This window comes from Pongo abelii, chromosome 12, assembly GCF_028885655.2.
Source record: "Pongo abelii isolate AG06213 chromosome 12, NHGRI_mPonAbe1-v2.0_pri, whole genome shotgun sequence".
In the NCBI taxonomy this organism is placed as follows: Eukaryota; Metazoa; Chordata; class Mammalia; order Primates; family Hominidae; genus Pongo; species Pongo abelii.
This window is the reverse complement of record NC_071997.2, coordinates 103825595-103841201: the sequence shown is the minus strand read 5'-3', so window position 1 is coordinate 103841201 and position 15607 is coordinate 103825595. Positions and strand designations below refer to the sequence as shown.

General features: G+C 43.4%; 1 protein-coding gene across 1 annotated transcript in view; it reads left to right on the top strand.

Moving 5' to 3' along the window:
• The first annotated feature begins 8340 nt into the window (after window positions 1-8340).
• TOGARAM2 (TOG array regulator of axonemal microtubules 2) overlaps window positions 8341-15607 on the top strand; it is a 93357-nt gene continuing 86090 nt past the window's right edge. The window contains exon 1 of the mRNA XM_054547684.1: window positions 8341-8478. The gene's annotated coding sequence lies outside the window, so the exon portion shown is untranslated. The remainder of the gene's footprint in view (window positions 8479-15607) is intronic.

Sequence of the window (15607 nt, the reverse complement as noted above, 5' to 3'; positions counted from 1 at the left end):
CCCAGTGCTTGTCTTGTGGTATATGTAGAGGAATACAGCCACATGTTTGGGCTTGTGGTGCGAAGGTTTTTAAAAAGCAATTTTGCTCCCCTGGCATTAAATAGGTAAATGCTTTCAAAGCTTGTGGATAACCTAGAATTTGCAACGAAGTGAAAGAACCAAGACATTTGTGTTAGTCTAGTGTCAGCTATAGCTGGTTGATTCTTCATGCATTCCCACTTGTCTGGGTTGTGACTTCACAACCCAGGGCTGTAGTGACAGTAAAGAAAGAGGCCTGTGCTGATAAATCCAATCCTTTATTGGTAACCAACACTTGGCTTATGAGTCCGATTTCTCTTATACCTGACTCTGCCTAAAGAAGTAAATGATGACAACCATATGGTAATTTCTAATTATTTTTTTGGTTTAGAAAAATCCGGAGTTAAATTAGCATTGTTACAAAAACAATCTTCTATTTTTAGAGTATTTCATTGTCTTTTTCCACTCCTAAACCAGGCAACAAAGTTTGTGTGTTTTCTTTCTGAGATTAATTTTTCTTCCCAACTTTTTATTTTGAAAAATTTCAGCCCTCCAGTCACTATCAAGTCAGTAATCATATATTGTAATTACTTGTCATATTGCTCTAATAATTCAGAATAGTCACCCTCATGCTGTGTGTGTGTGGATTTTAATATTTAAATGAGTTCACATAAATTAAGTCATGTTGTAGAATGTCCTACATTGTGGATTTGTCCAGTTGTTTCCTTATGATTAGATTCTGGTTTAAATACTTTATGGCAGCAATCCTAAAAAGGTGGTGGTATTTGAGATGAATTTTTAAAAGTGAATTATTTGGGTATAAATGAATATGAGTATGTTTTAATGTGAGTAGATGTCAGGGCCTCAGGTTTGGGGCTTTTGAAGCCATAGTGCAATGGTTAATGCTTCAAGTGAGGCTCAGAAATTGGAACTTCATAATGGACACATCAGGTGCATTGATATATCTGGGGTGGTTATAATTCCATTGGAGGTTAATGCCCAACATGCTACATTCATTGATTCAGCAAGTGCTTCTTGATTGCCTACTCTGTGTCAGGGATTATTTGGTAGCTTGATACATAACCATTGAACAGCAGCAATGGAGGATATCTGCCTTTGAGAAGCTGACATTCTACCGGGGAGATGATGGCCATAAACAATGTATGAGTGAGTAAATGCCAACCTTTTTGGCATCAGGGACTGGTTTGGTGGAAGACAGTTTTTCCACGGACCGGGTAGGGGAGGGGATGGTTTCAGGATGATTCAAGCACATTACATTTATTGTGTACTTTATTTCTATTATTATTATATTATAATATATAATGAAGTAATTATACAACTCACCATAATGTAGAATCAGGAGCCCTGAGCTTGTTTTCCTGCAACTGCACGGTTCCATCTGGGGGTGATAGGAGACAGCGACAGATCATCAGGCATTAGATTTTCAAAAGGAGTATGCAACCTGGATCCCTCACAGTAGGGCCCTCCTATGAGGATCAAATGCCGCCACTGATCTGACAGGAGGTAGAGCTCTGGCAGTGATGTGAGTGATGGGCAGTGGCTGTAAATACAGATGAAGATTTGCTGGCTGACCCTCCACTCACCTGTTGTGCAACCCAACTCCTAACAGACCACGGACCTATGTTAGAAGGTGGCAACCTACAGGTGGAATAGCAGATTAAGGAGGCTGGGAGTTAGGGTTGGGGAGTGCTGGTTGCAGAATTAAATATGTGATCAGGATAGGGCTTATTGAGAGGGAGAGATTTGAATATAGACTGGGAAGAGGTGAGAGAGTCAGCGAAGTGGGTATCTGGGGAAGAGACAAGAGCTCGAGTCTAAGATCTGCATGAGCCTGTTGTATGAAAGACTGAGAGGTGGTCCGTGTGGTGCATAGTGAGAAAAGGAGATTAAAGCAGAAGGTAGCGAGCAGTCAGGTTGCGTAGGGCCTTGAGGCCATTGTAGGGACATGCTGACTGACGAGAGTTTGAGCGGAAGAGTGACATGGTCTGCCTTCTGTGTTAATTCAGTATCACCTTGGCTGTTGGGTTGAGAAAGCACTGAAGGAGTTTCTTGTAAGGCAGAAACCGGTAGGGTGCTTTTAGAGCAATCCAGGGAAGAGGTGATGGTAGCTTGGGCCAGGGTGGTATTGGGGTTGGAAAGAATTGGTTGGCTTCTGATATTTGGAAGTTAGAGCTGATGGGATTTCTTATGAGATGTGCAAGGAAGCCAGAAGGCAGGTATGATTCACAGGTGCTTTTTGCTAGCACCTGGATGCTGCCGTGGGTGGAGTGGGTTTGTGAGGGGAGATCAGGGACTGAGTTCTGGACATGTTGAGTTATAGATACCTATTAGGCATGCAGGTACATACCCACGTAACTTGGGGGAGAGGTTGGGATGGAGGTAGTAATTTGGTGTTGGCATGGATGTGACATTAAAGCCGTCCAAGACTGGGTGAGCTTTCCAAGGGCATGGTCTGAATAGAGAAAGAGCCCCCAGGCCTGGCCCTGGGCAGGAGCGGGGACCCCAGGGATCCCAAGAAAGAGTGACAGTGAGGTAGGAGGAAATGATATTTGTTCTATTCTCTTCAAATTTGAATTATCTTTTTTTTTTTTTTTTTGTGGAGACAGGGTCTCGTTCTCACCCAGGCTGGAGTGCAGTGGCATGATCGTGCTTCCCAGGCTGAAGTAATCCTTCCGCATCTCATCCTCTTGAGTAACTGGAACTAGAGGTGCACACCACCATGCCTGGATAATTTTGATATTTATTTTTTAGAGATTGGGTTTTGCCATGTTGCTGGTCCTAAACTCCTAGGCTCAAGTGATCCTCCTGCCTTGGCCTCCCAAAGTGCTGGCTGGGCGTGATGCTTAGGTGCAAGCCACCACGCCTGGCCAGATTTGAATTCTTGCCATCCTTTAGCTGTAGTTTCTTTCAGTTGTAATTGGTAAGATAACTGGTGAACCCACCCAGGCAGCAGTGGCTTTTCCAGTGCTCCTCCTGTGACCATTTGTGATCATGTCTTTGAAGACAACTCAGGCATAAAATTAGATTTTCTTTTAATCAAATGTAGTTAGCTTTTGACTTTTGTGGCACCTCAGCACTATCCTTATGCTGACAAAATTGTGCGGTGGATCACAAAGCAGTGGCAGAATGAGAAGCCGTAGCAGTGTAACAGGATTAGCAGGCGTCATTCAGACTGAGGACGCCCGGTGTGGACAAAGCATGGGGTGGGTAGTGCTTCGTCTTCGCATGGTGCCGGCTGACTCTGTGTGAGGACACTGGGTTGGCTGTACCCATCCATACTATAACTTGTGTTCATATGTGTGTGGGTAATTTTTAATATGAAAATATTTCTGAGAAAAATAAATAGCTGGGCATGGTGGCACACGCCTGTTGTCCCAGAACAATTACAAGTCATTGTGTAGAAAGCAGTGCAAAATGAAGTTTGCTTGGATGTCATATGAAAAATCCAAAGGTTGAAAATTACCACTTTAAAATGGCCTGGCATATCCTAGGTAATAATGGCTCAAAGGGAGAGGAAATGCATCTTTCGGGTGCTAAAGTTAGAAAGGGCTTTTAAAGGGAAATAAAAACGAGGTAATGAAGACATTTTGCCCCAGGCTTGCCCATGGCCCTGTTGTAGTTTAATTTGTTAGAGATTCCTGCCCGACCTAGAGCCGTCCAGAAAGTTCAACAGAGAGACGGGAAGCAGCACTGAAGTCGAGCGAGGACTCGGCAGCTCCCTTAGTTGGTCCTGTGTGGTCATAATGTTCCAAAGCTGGGCCAAAGCTTTGTTCTTGTCTCTAGATTTGATGCAATTTCACAGAGTCGAATCGCTAACCCGGCTTCCAAGAGAAATTGTGTTTGCATGTTGTATTTATTTGCAACAAGTAACATTCCTCTCAGTGGAGCAGGATGTTCTCGTTGGGTGGTGACCCTTCTTTGTACTCAAGATAGTTGCATAATAAACCCGTTTCATAACTGGAAGATTGTGTTTGGACCAGAGTGTGGAACTGGGGGAAGAGAAATGAACTGGATGGCCTTCGTAGCTGGTGGCGTGGACAAAGCCTGGCCTGTCTGTACTGATGGGGTTGGAGTTCTTGGCTTTGTTGTGTGTTGTGCTAGGTTGTCTTAACTGCCTGCTGACCACTCTCCTTTTGTTAACAGGAATTGTTAACAAACAGTTGACTGGCTGGAATTTGGATGTTTTGAGTCTCCTCAGGCACCTACTTAGGGTTGCTGGTCAGGGTGCTTTCTCATAGCTTAGGGATAGCTTGCTGGTGAGCATGGGTTCCCTAGGAATATGGTTATACTTAAAAAACAAACTGGGTAGATTCAGCCAGACTTTGACCTTTTGTGGCAATATATATATAACATTTACCATGTTAATCATTTTTAAGTGTAGAGTTCTGTGTCATGAAGTATGGTCACATTGTTGCGCAACTGGCAGAGTCTTTCAGTTGGGGACTTTTGTGGTTTGATGAGGTACGAGAAATAAAAGGAGGGCAGACAGGAATGCAAGTCAGTCTGTTGTGAGGAAAGACTACATTGGGGTCCAGAAGCTGAGTGCTAGTTCTGGGTCCACACTACGGCGTGGCAGTTATAACTCGACTTTTTTTCTGGAGTGTGACAGGAGAGTAACAGCAGTGCCACCTGTCTCATGGATGCTGTAAGAACCGCACGGAGCAGCGTCTGTGGGTACACATTGAACATCAGAGTGCAGCGCCTGGCTAAGGGATTATTTTCAGAGCAGTAAATTGTTACATGATGCGGGAATAAGTTCTAACGGAAATTCCTTTTTGTCTTTGGTGTTATCAAGAAATCCAGACACAGCCTTATGGGTGGACACAGTTCCCCTTTCCAAAGGTGAAAAAGGGAACTTAATACAATCTTTTTTAAGAATAAGATTGTAAAAATCTATTGTTTTGAAAGCCAGTGACATGTTCATTGAGGAAATTCGGCAAAGAAGGAAAATAAAATCATGTAACAGATAACTATAATGTTTTGGTGTATCTCCTTTTAATTTTTCTCTCTGCATGAATACACATGCTTTTCTTAGGAAACTGGAATCAATATATATTCATTTTATCATCTTTCACACAATATCATTGTCAATTATCCTTTGAAATAATGTTTGTGGTTCTCACTATTCCACCCATGTTATGCTTTCACTGTTCTCATGTTTTAATTTGTTGCAGGTAATGCTAGAGGGAACATTCTCAGACACATTTTGTATTTTTCTTAAAATGTATCCTTACGAGATATTTCTACTTACTGAGAAAAATGACATACATACTCCCTTAAGACTTAAGAAATATACCAAAATTTCCAGAAAGACTCCATCAATTTTAGGCTCCATAAGCAGTGTTTTTGTTTCCATTTCATCGTGACTCTGTTTACTTTTTTTATGCTCATTGCCATTTGTATTTCTTTATTGTGGGTTTAGATCCTTGTCCATGCTTAAAAAGGCATTGTCTTATTTACCTATAAAGTCTTTTTATAAAAGAGAATCATTCCTTTACAAACATATGCCGCAAATATTTTCCACGGTTTGCCTTTTCATTTTTTGACACAGAGTCTCACTCTGTCACCCAGGCTGGAGTGTAGTGGCCTGATCTCGGCTCACTGCAGCCGCCGCCTCCCGAATTGCAAGCAATTCTCCTGCCTCAGTTTCCCGAGTAGCTGGGATTATAGTTGCGTGCCACCGTGCTTGGCTAATTTTTGTATTTTTAGTAGAGATGGGTTTTCACCATATTGGTCAGGCTAGTCTCGAACTCCTGACCTCAAGTGATCTGCCTGCCTCAGCCTCCCAAAGTGCTGGGATTACATGTGTGAGCCACTGCACTGGCCGATACTGTATTTTTAAGCTTAAACTGTATTTTTAAGCTTAAAAAAAGTTCCTTTCCTGAAACTAGGCAGGTATTTCTTGCATTTTGTTCTCGTCTCTCTTGTCTCCGTGTGTTGTGTGTTTATATTTTTTACACTTCAGTAAATTGTGACTTTTCAGTGCATTATGAAATAATTAAAGTGGGTTGCAGCCACCATTTTTTAAAGAAGAAAATGTAATTAAAATAGAACATACCAGTGCATTGCATGTACTTAAGAGTAACTTGTTTTAGGGGGTACGCAACGTAAAATGTGTTCTTGTGCTAAAGCAGTTGAAAGCTGCCTCTCTGATCTATACGGAGTTCTTTGTGCTGTGTCTTGTGAGATGAGGCTGTAACTTGGGATTCCCACACACACAGCCCGTTTTCTGCACACTGTGGATTATTCTTTCCATCCTATACACTTGTGCTTGCTTTATTACGGTAGGATCCTAGTCTGTTTCAGCACTATCCATTGTATGCCATTGCTGTCTCTCGACAGTACATTATTTTTAACTTTGGGGGCTTTTAGAATTCATTTTTATTGTTGTTGTCTTTATAACTCTTTGAAATATTTTCCTAAATATCTTTTGCCTTTTCATTCTCCCACTTTGCTAAGTAAAGATTATTTGGTTGTAAGAAACAAAAATTGGGGCAGTTTAAGCAAAACAAGTGTAATTACAATTTCAAAGAATTGTCAGGGTACACAGAGACAGCTTGTCTGCAGGGAGGGATTACAGGAGACAGAATCATTAGGGCTTTTGTGTAGTCCCTTTTTTTTTTTTTGAGTCTTGCACTGTTGCCTAGGCTGGAGTGTAATGGCACGATCTCGGCTCCCTGCAACCTCCACCTCCCAGGTTCAAGCGATTCTCCTGCCTCAGCCTCCCAAGTAGCTGGGATTACAGGCGCCCGCCACCACACTGGGCTAATTTTTTGTATTTTTAGTAGAGACGGGATTTCACTATGTTGGCTAGGCTGGTCTCGAACTCTTGACCTTGTGATCCACCAGCCTCTGCCTCCCAAAGTTCTGTGTGGTCTCTTAACTGCTGCCTTAAGAGTTCGTGCTGTTGTTTGGCTGCCTGACTGTTCTGAGGTTATGATGTTATCATCCAGCCACTTGCTGATGCTTAGGAGAGCTGGGCATTCTCTGCTCCCTGAGATCCAGCCCTCTCCCCACACCTTTCTCCATCTGCTCTACGCCCTTGGAGGCTGAGTTCCACCGATGGCATCAGCTCAACTCCGTTGCTGGAGATTGGAGGGTGGGAGGCCATGCGGTCAGAGTCTACATTCCCCTGCTGAGCTCTGCAGGGCTGTGGTTTGGTGGGGACCGCCCTGGTCCTCTGGCTGTGCCCTTCACTCTGGCTGGAAGTCCAGTGACAATTTCCTCCTGTTGGTTGCTTTCTGCCTGTCCCAGAATGCCTCACTCTTCCTTGTAGGCTTCCTTAACTCCACTCACACTGTTTTAAGTACTGTAGTCCCTTTATAAAAAATCTCTTAGCCCTGCTTAAAAGTGTTTGTTTCCTGCTGGGAACCTGAGCCAGTCCACACTCCTACTTCCTGGGAGGAACATCTGATTGGCTGCATTTTGGTTCAGGTGTTCATCCTAGCCCAACACCCCTGCCCGGGCTGGGGTCACACTGCCAGGAGCCTTGTGAAGAGGGCAGTTTTCATGCTAGAAGTCTGGTTCATTGGGAACTGAGCTGGACAGATAGCTGTTAACATTTAAAAACCACACTTATTTTTATTTTTTAATGTTGTAAAATATAAAATCCACCATTTTAACCATTTAAAAAAAGTACACAGTTCAGTGGCAGTGAGCACATTCACGCTGTGTATCACCACCATCCATCTCCAGAACTTTCTCATCCTCCCACACTGAAACTCTGTATCCATTAAACAGTAAACTCTCCCTCCAGCCCCTGGTAACCACCATTCTTTCCTGCTCTATGACTGACTATTCTAGGAAGCTCATTAAAAAATGCATATTAATTAGACAAGTATTATAGAAATACATTCTTGTAAAAAAGATGTAAACATGACACCTAAGGCTAGACTAACTTTGCCCGTCACCTGGGCTCCTTCTGGCTTAGTGATTACATGCAGAGGCTACCATTGTTACTTCAGAGTTTCGGACTCCAAATCATTTCTGTGAATCTGTATACATACAGATGCACTCTTAGAAAATAAGTGATTTCTTTTCCCCCACATAAATGGTATACTGTATGTAGCATTCTGCAACTTGAACTTGCTTTTTTTTTTTTTTAACCCAATATATTTTGGAGGACTTTCCAAATTAATAACATAGGACTACGTTCATTTTAACTGCAGCAGGATCAGCGGGAGGGCTGGTTAAAACACAGACTGCTTTGCCCTACCCTGGAGTTTCTCATTCAGCCGGATGGCGGTGAAAGAATGCGTCCCACGTGATGCTGCTGCTGCTGTGTTAACGGCTGCACTTCGGAGAACCACTGCTGCAGCTTAGGCTGTTGAACCATTCCCTGATTGATAGATGCTTGGGGTGCTTCCAGTTTCTCAGTAAAGTGAAGTTGTGGCGACCTCGTGCCTGCCTTCTGTGCACCTGTGCCAGCATCTTTCTCAGGTGGGTAAGGAGAGGTGGAATTCTGGTCACAGGCTACATGTACCTTAAATTTCAATAGATTCCGTCAAATTGCCTCTCAGTATGGCTGTAACAATTTATAGATGAGCTTTCACACAATATTTTACCCAAGTTAAAAATAAATCCTGGCTGGGTGCGGTGGCTCATGCCTGTAATCCCAACACTTTGGGAGGCTGAGGCAGGCGGATCACCTGAGGTCAGGAGTTTGAGACCAGCCTAGCCAACATGGCGACCCCCCTGTCTCTACTAAAAGTACAAAAATTGGCCGGGAATGGTGGTGGGCATCTGTAATCCCAGCTACTCGGGAGGCTGAGAGGCAGGAGAATTGATTGAACCCGGGAGGCGGAGGTTGCAGTGAGCCGAGATCGCGCCACTACACTCCAGCCTGGGCCACAAGAGGGAGACTTTGTCTCAAAAAAACAAAACAAAACAAAACCCTATGGGAATTTGGATTGGGCTTGTGATAAGCCAATAGGTTAATTTACAATTGGTTTCTTTTTGTTTGTTTGTTTGAGATGGAGTTTTGCTCTTGTCGCCCAGTCTGGAGTGTAGTGGCGCGATCTCGGCTCACTGCAACCTTCTTCTCCCGGATTCAAGCAGTTCTCCTGTAGCTGGGATTACAGGCGTCCGCCACCACGCCTGGCTCATTTTTGTATTTTTGGTAGAGACAGGGTTTCGCCATGTTGGCCAGGCTAGTCTCGAACTCCTGACCTCAGGTGATCCGCCTGCCTCGACCTCCCAAAGTGCTGGAATCAACAGGCATGAGCCACCACGCCCGGCCAAGAATTGATTTCATCACGGAATATTATAACATTAAAATTTACTTTTCTCATATGATAGTAATACAATGATGATTTTTTAAAATTGGGAAATTGTGGCTCTTCTGCCTCTGGCTGGAGTCATGACACTGGAAGAAATGATCTCATTGCTCCTTTAGGAGTGTGTATATCTGAACATTCCAGTTTGGGCAACGTTGATAAGGTTTGTTCACATGATACCACACTCTTACCTCATGAATGAATGATTTTGTGTGTTTATTTCAAACTTCAGTTTCATAGGATAGGGAAGAAGTGGGGGGTCTACAAGGGTGGGGAGGGTATCTTCAATAGGAGAGGTGTTTTTTTTGTTTTTGTTTTTGCCACTCTCACAGCTGGGTGCTCAGGGCCCTGCATTTGACACAGTGTTGAATGTCCCTAGGAGGGGGACTATGGCACAGGGATGAGTAGGGAGACACAGTTGAGCAACTAATTAGGATGTGAGGTAGAATGAGTCATTAACTTTCACTAGTGAAGCTGTTACAGTCATGACAAAAAAGAAGTTGATCTATTAAGAGCCAGGGATCTAAACAATTTTACGATTTGAGGGAGGGCCTTCTAGGAAGCAAGAATGATGAAAGTGAAAGACAAATAGGTCTGTTCTAGAAATTTGCAACTCGAGCATTTTAGAATTGAGGTCCTCGATTCGGCTGGAAATCAGGTGTAAGAGATTATCTAGTGGTAAGCAACCAAAATGAGTTTTAATGAGTGGAGAGCCTATGGCAAATTCTTTTCAGGTGTCTCCAAATGTTCCTTTCTCCCTCACTAGACCTTTTTTTTTTTTTTTTTTCTTTTCTTTTGAGACAGGGTCTCGCCCTGTTTTCCAGGCTGGAGTGCAGTGGCATGATCATGGCTCACTGCAGCCTCGGACTCCCGGGCTCAAGTGATCCTCCTGCTTCAGCCTCCCGAGTAGCTGGGACTATGGGCATGCACCACCATGCCTGGCTAGTTTTTAAATTTTTTGTAGAGATGGGGTCTTGCTAAGTTGCCCAGATTTTGAACGCTTGGGCTTAAGCGATCCTCCCTCCTTGGCCTCCCCAAATGCTGGGATTACAGGCGTGAGCCACTACACCAGGCTGACATTCCGTTTTTGGATTTTAGAGTGCACATGTGTGTGTTGGCTTTTTGCTGTTCCTTGGATTTGGTGAATTTAGGGGAAGCACGACCAGGGCGCTACAATTGTATTTTTTCTCATCTTCTCCAGGCCTGTCAGGATTGTCCAGGTTACTTTCTCTGGTTAGAAGTATAATACAAACGTCAATATAAAAAGCATCCACTAGGTGCCAGTCTTGCTTTGTGCAAATTTCGTTTTATCCCAGCCTTCTGGGAGTGCAGTTGGTTCCCGCCTCCTGTCTAAACTCCCATGGAGGGTGGGGATGTGAGCTTTCTGCGTGCCAGCCCTCTGGGATTGGCTGAGAGAATCTCCAAAGTGCTTCCAGCTCTTTTCCGGTGTCCAAGTCCTGAAGCAGAACCTGAATGACTGTAGCCCAGCAGCAGGCATGATGAGAGGGACCTAGAGGGAATCTTGATGGGAGGAGATCGAGTCTCCAGGTGGTGGCTGCACCTCCAGTTTCCCTGGCCTGGCTGTACCCTCCCTGGACCTGACCAAACTCCCCACCGGGCTACAGATGCTAACCCGAAAAAGTGCCCAGCTGTCAAGAGAAGCTGCAGCAGCTCTTTAGTCTGATATAGTTGCTGAGCATGGGAAGCTTGAATTGATGTTTCCCCCTCCTTATGTCCTTAAAAAGTGAAATAATAGCCAAAATAAGAAAGAAATTAACCACATCATACACCAACTGCATCAATTTCCCCATAGACTTTGTCCATGAAATCCAGTTTACATATGTCAATGATAGTGGGGGAGAGGGAGAAGAATATGGTTTTTCACTTCGTTTCCCAACTTAGGAAAATTTCAAATGTACAGAAAAGTTAAAAAGAATAGTATAGGCCGGGCGCAGTGGCTCACGCCTGTAATCCCAGCACTTTGGAAGGCCGAGGGGGGTGGATCACAAGGTCAGGAAATCATGACCATCCTGGCTAACATGGTGAAACCCCATCTCTACTAAAAATACAAAAAATTAGCCAGGCGTGGTGGTGGATGCCTGTAGTCCCAGCTACTCGGGAGGCTGAAGCAGGAGAATGGAGTGAAACCGGGAGGCGGAGCTTGCAGTGAACCGAGATCTCGCCACTGCCCTCCAGCCTGGGCGAGAGAGCGAGACTCCGTCTCGAAAAAAAAAAAAAAGTATAATGATCTGTATACACACCACTTAAAGTAAAACACTGTTGATACAGTCATACGACCCTTAGACCCTTAACAACGGGGATATGTTCTGAAAGATATTGTTAGGTGAAACTGTGTCATTGTGAGAACATCATAGAGTGTACTGACATAAACCTGGACGGCACAGCCCGCTACACATGTGGGCTATATTGTGTAGTCTACATTGTTTCTAGGCTACAAACGTGGACGGCATGTTCCTGTACTAGGTACTGTAGGCAGTTGGAACACAGAGAGATGTGTGTATCTAAACATAGAAAAAGCCAAGTAATACGCTATTGTATTATAATCTGATGGGACCACTGTCGTATATGTGGTCCAACATTGACCAAAATGTCATTATGCCGTCCATGACTATATTTTGCTATATTTTTCTTCATCTATATTTGTGTGCATATATTTATTTTTGCTGATCTACTAGAAAGTAAACTGAAGGCATCATAACACTTTACTCTTAACTACTTCAGGGTGACGTGCCTAAAAATTATGACTCCTGCATAACTACAATACCATTCTTATATCTCCGAAGCTCCAAACTGTAATTCCCTAACACCATCCTCCTGTCTAATTATTTAATATTATTTAATTTTTAATTTTTTTTTGAGGCAGAATCTTGCTCACTCTGTCACCCAGGCTGGAGTGTAGTAGCACATTCATATTCAGTTTCTTTTCAAATCAGGATCCAATCCACACTCACTCACTGGATTTGTTTGTCAAGTCTCCTTTAGTTACTTTTGCTCTAAAACAGTCTCTTACCCTCTTGCCCCGTTAGTTTTATCTGTAACAATGACACACTGAGGACACCAGGCCAGTTGTCTTGCAGAATGAGCCACATGCTGGATTAGATCCTTTCCCTAAGTGAGTTTAACTCATTCCTGTACCCTCTGTATTTTCTATAATCTGGAAGTTGTACCTCAAAACTACCCAGTACAACTTTCTGTGATGACAGAAATGTTCTCTGTGCTGTCTAAAATGGAAGTCATTCACCACAGGTGGCCAGTGAGCACCTAAAATGTATCCAGTGTGGCTGAGTGACAGAATTTTTAATTTTATGTCATTTTCACTAATTTACATTTAAATAGCCACGTGTAGCTAGTGGCTATGGTTCGAAACAGCACAGGTCTTAAGCTTGATTAGATTTGACAAGACATCAAAGGTGATGCTGTATACTTCATACCGGAACACACCAAGAGGCAAGATAATGACAAAGTCTTTCTTTTTATTTTTTTTTTGGTTTGAGTATGATGTTTAGTATAAGATAGAGTGGCTTGGCAGAGTTGGTGCAAAACTAAAGAGTGCCAGATTCAGTTCTAGTCAGTGAGTTAGCAGCCTAGGCACTTGGGCAAAAAAATGGACCCTGCTGTCCCGAGTCCTCCGAGGCCCTCTGCACATCACCAGGTAGGAGCTCCGAGACTGATATGCCACTACTTGGATGCTTGGGTAGAATCCAAGTGTCCTCAGTTTCCAGAGTGACAAGAGACTGGCCCCAGCCATCAGAGCAGTAGACAAAGGCTTTTTTTAAAAAAAAAGCTTTGAGATATAATTTATTATTTAATTTTTATTTTATTTTGTGAGGCAGAATCTTACTCACTCTTTCACCCAGGCTGGAGTGTAGTAGCGCGATCTCGGCTCACAGCAACCTTCACCTCCTAGGTTCAAGTGATTCTCCCACCTCAGCCTCCCAAGTAGATGGGATTATAGGCGCCCGCCACCATGCCCGGCTAATTTTTGTATTTTTAGTAGAGATGGGGTTTCACCATGTTGGCCAGGCTGGTCTCGAACTCTTGATCTCAAGTGATCTGCCCGCCTTGACCTCCCAAAGTGCTGGGATTACAGGCATGAGCCACTGCACCCGGCATGAGGTATAATTTATAATCAATAAAAATATTTTAAGTGCAAAGGTCAATGAGTTTCAACAAATGTCTACACCTGTATAGACACAACACAATCCAGATACAGAAAATTTCTATCATCCCAAAGAGTTCCCTTGTGCACCTTCCCAATTAATCCCAAATGTCCCTCTTTTCCACAAGTCTGAGGAAACCAATGATATACTTTCTATCATTATGAATAAGTGTCTTTGCTCGAGCTTCATATAAATAACATCATACAAAGATACTCTTTGTTTTTTCTCCAACTACAATTATTTTAAGTCTCTGAAACAGTATTTCCTTACAACTTAAGTAGTTTTTACAGTAGTGACATTTATCATTGATGGGATCTGCTTGTTTAATATGACTATAGTCAGAAGGGAAGTTGGGCCTATTATTCTTCCAGAAATTAAAAAAAATCATCATTAAGGAAGAGAAAGATTTATATCATCTTTTTGGGACATGTAAGTCTCACAGTTGGAGAATTTGTGGATATTGCTATATATACTATATATACATATATAGTTTTTATTTTTTTATTTTTTTTGAGACAGAGTCTCACTCTGTCACCCAGGCTGGAGTGCACTGTCATGATCTCGGCTCACTGCAACCTCCATCTCCCGGGTTCAAGCAATTCTGCCTCAGCCTCCCAAGTAGCTTGGATTACAGGCATGTGCCACCATGCCCAGCTAATTTTTGTATGTTTAGTAGAGACAAGGTTTCAGCATGTTGGCCAGGTTGGTCTCGAACTCCCGACCTCATAATGCACCCACCTTGGCCTCCCAAAGTTCTGGGATTACAGGCGTGAACCACTGTGCCCAGCCTACGTATGTACTTGTGATTCTGGTTTTCCAATGACAGATCCTCCATGTTTTTGAGATTGATTGATGTTGCATGTATCTGTAGTTTGTTCTTATTGCCAAGTGGTATGTCTTGGTATGGATATGCCACAAGTTGTTTATCCCTTCTGCTGGTGGAGATCTGCATTGTTTCCAGTTTAGCATTGAAAGGTAGACTTTCTCTCTATGCACCGCTTTAGTTGCACCCCATAAATTTTGATTCCCTCTCCCTCTGCCTCTCTGTCTCCCTTTCCCTTCCCTTCCCTTCTCTTCCCTTCCCTTCCCTTCCCTTCCCTTCCCTCCCCTCCCATCCCCTCCCCTTCCCTTCCCTTCCCTCCCATCCCCTCCCTTTCCCTCCTTCCCTCCTTTCCTCCCTCCCATCCTCCCTCCCTTCCTTTTCTCTCTCTCCAGGGTCTCATTCCATTGCCCAGACAGCTCTCTGAAGCCCGGACCTCCTGGGTTCAAGTGATCCTCCCACCTCAGCCTCCTGAGTAGCTGGGACTACAGGTGTAAGCTACCACACCTGGCTAATTTTTAAATTTTGTTTTTTGTAGAGTTGGGGTCTCCCTATGTTGCTCAGGCTAGTCTTGAACTCCTGGGCTCAAGTGATCTTCCCACCTCAGCCTCCGAAAATGCTGAGTTACATGCATGAGCCCGTAGCCTGTAGTGTTTTCATTTTAAGAATTCAGTTCTTAGTATTGTTTAATTTTTCCTTCTCTTGTTTTTCTCCTTTGACTCCTGGATTATTTAAAAGTGTGATTTTAAATTTCCAAATATATGAGGATTTTCCAAAGATCTTTTTGATATTTCTGATTAATTTTGTTCTAAGAGAACATATTTTATAGGATTTAATCTTTTATATTTATTGAGATTTGTTTTATGACTCAGTGTATGATCTATCTTGGCAAATGTTTTTGTTTTTCTTTTGTTTTAGAGATGAGGTCTTGCTCTGTCACCCAGGCTAGAGTGCAGTGGTGCCATCAGAGTTCACTGCAGCCTCCAACTTCTAGCCTCAAGTGATCCTCCTGCCTCAGCTTCCCAAATAGCTAGGACTACAGGCATATGCCACCACACCTGGCTAACTTTTAATGTTTTTTTGTAGAGATGAGGTCTTGCTTATTTGCCCAGGCTGGTCTTGAACTACTGGCCTCAAGTGATCCTCCTGTCCTCCTGCCTTGGCTTCCCAACATGTTGGGATGACAGCCAAGGCATGCAGTGCACCCAGCTGGTGAAGGTTTCTTATGTACTTGAAAAGAATGTGTATCTGGCCGAATGTGGTGGCTCACGCCTGTGATCTCAGCACTTTGG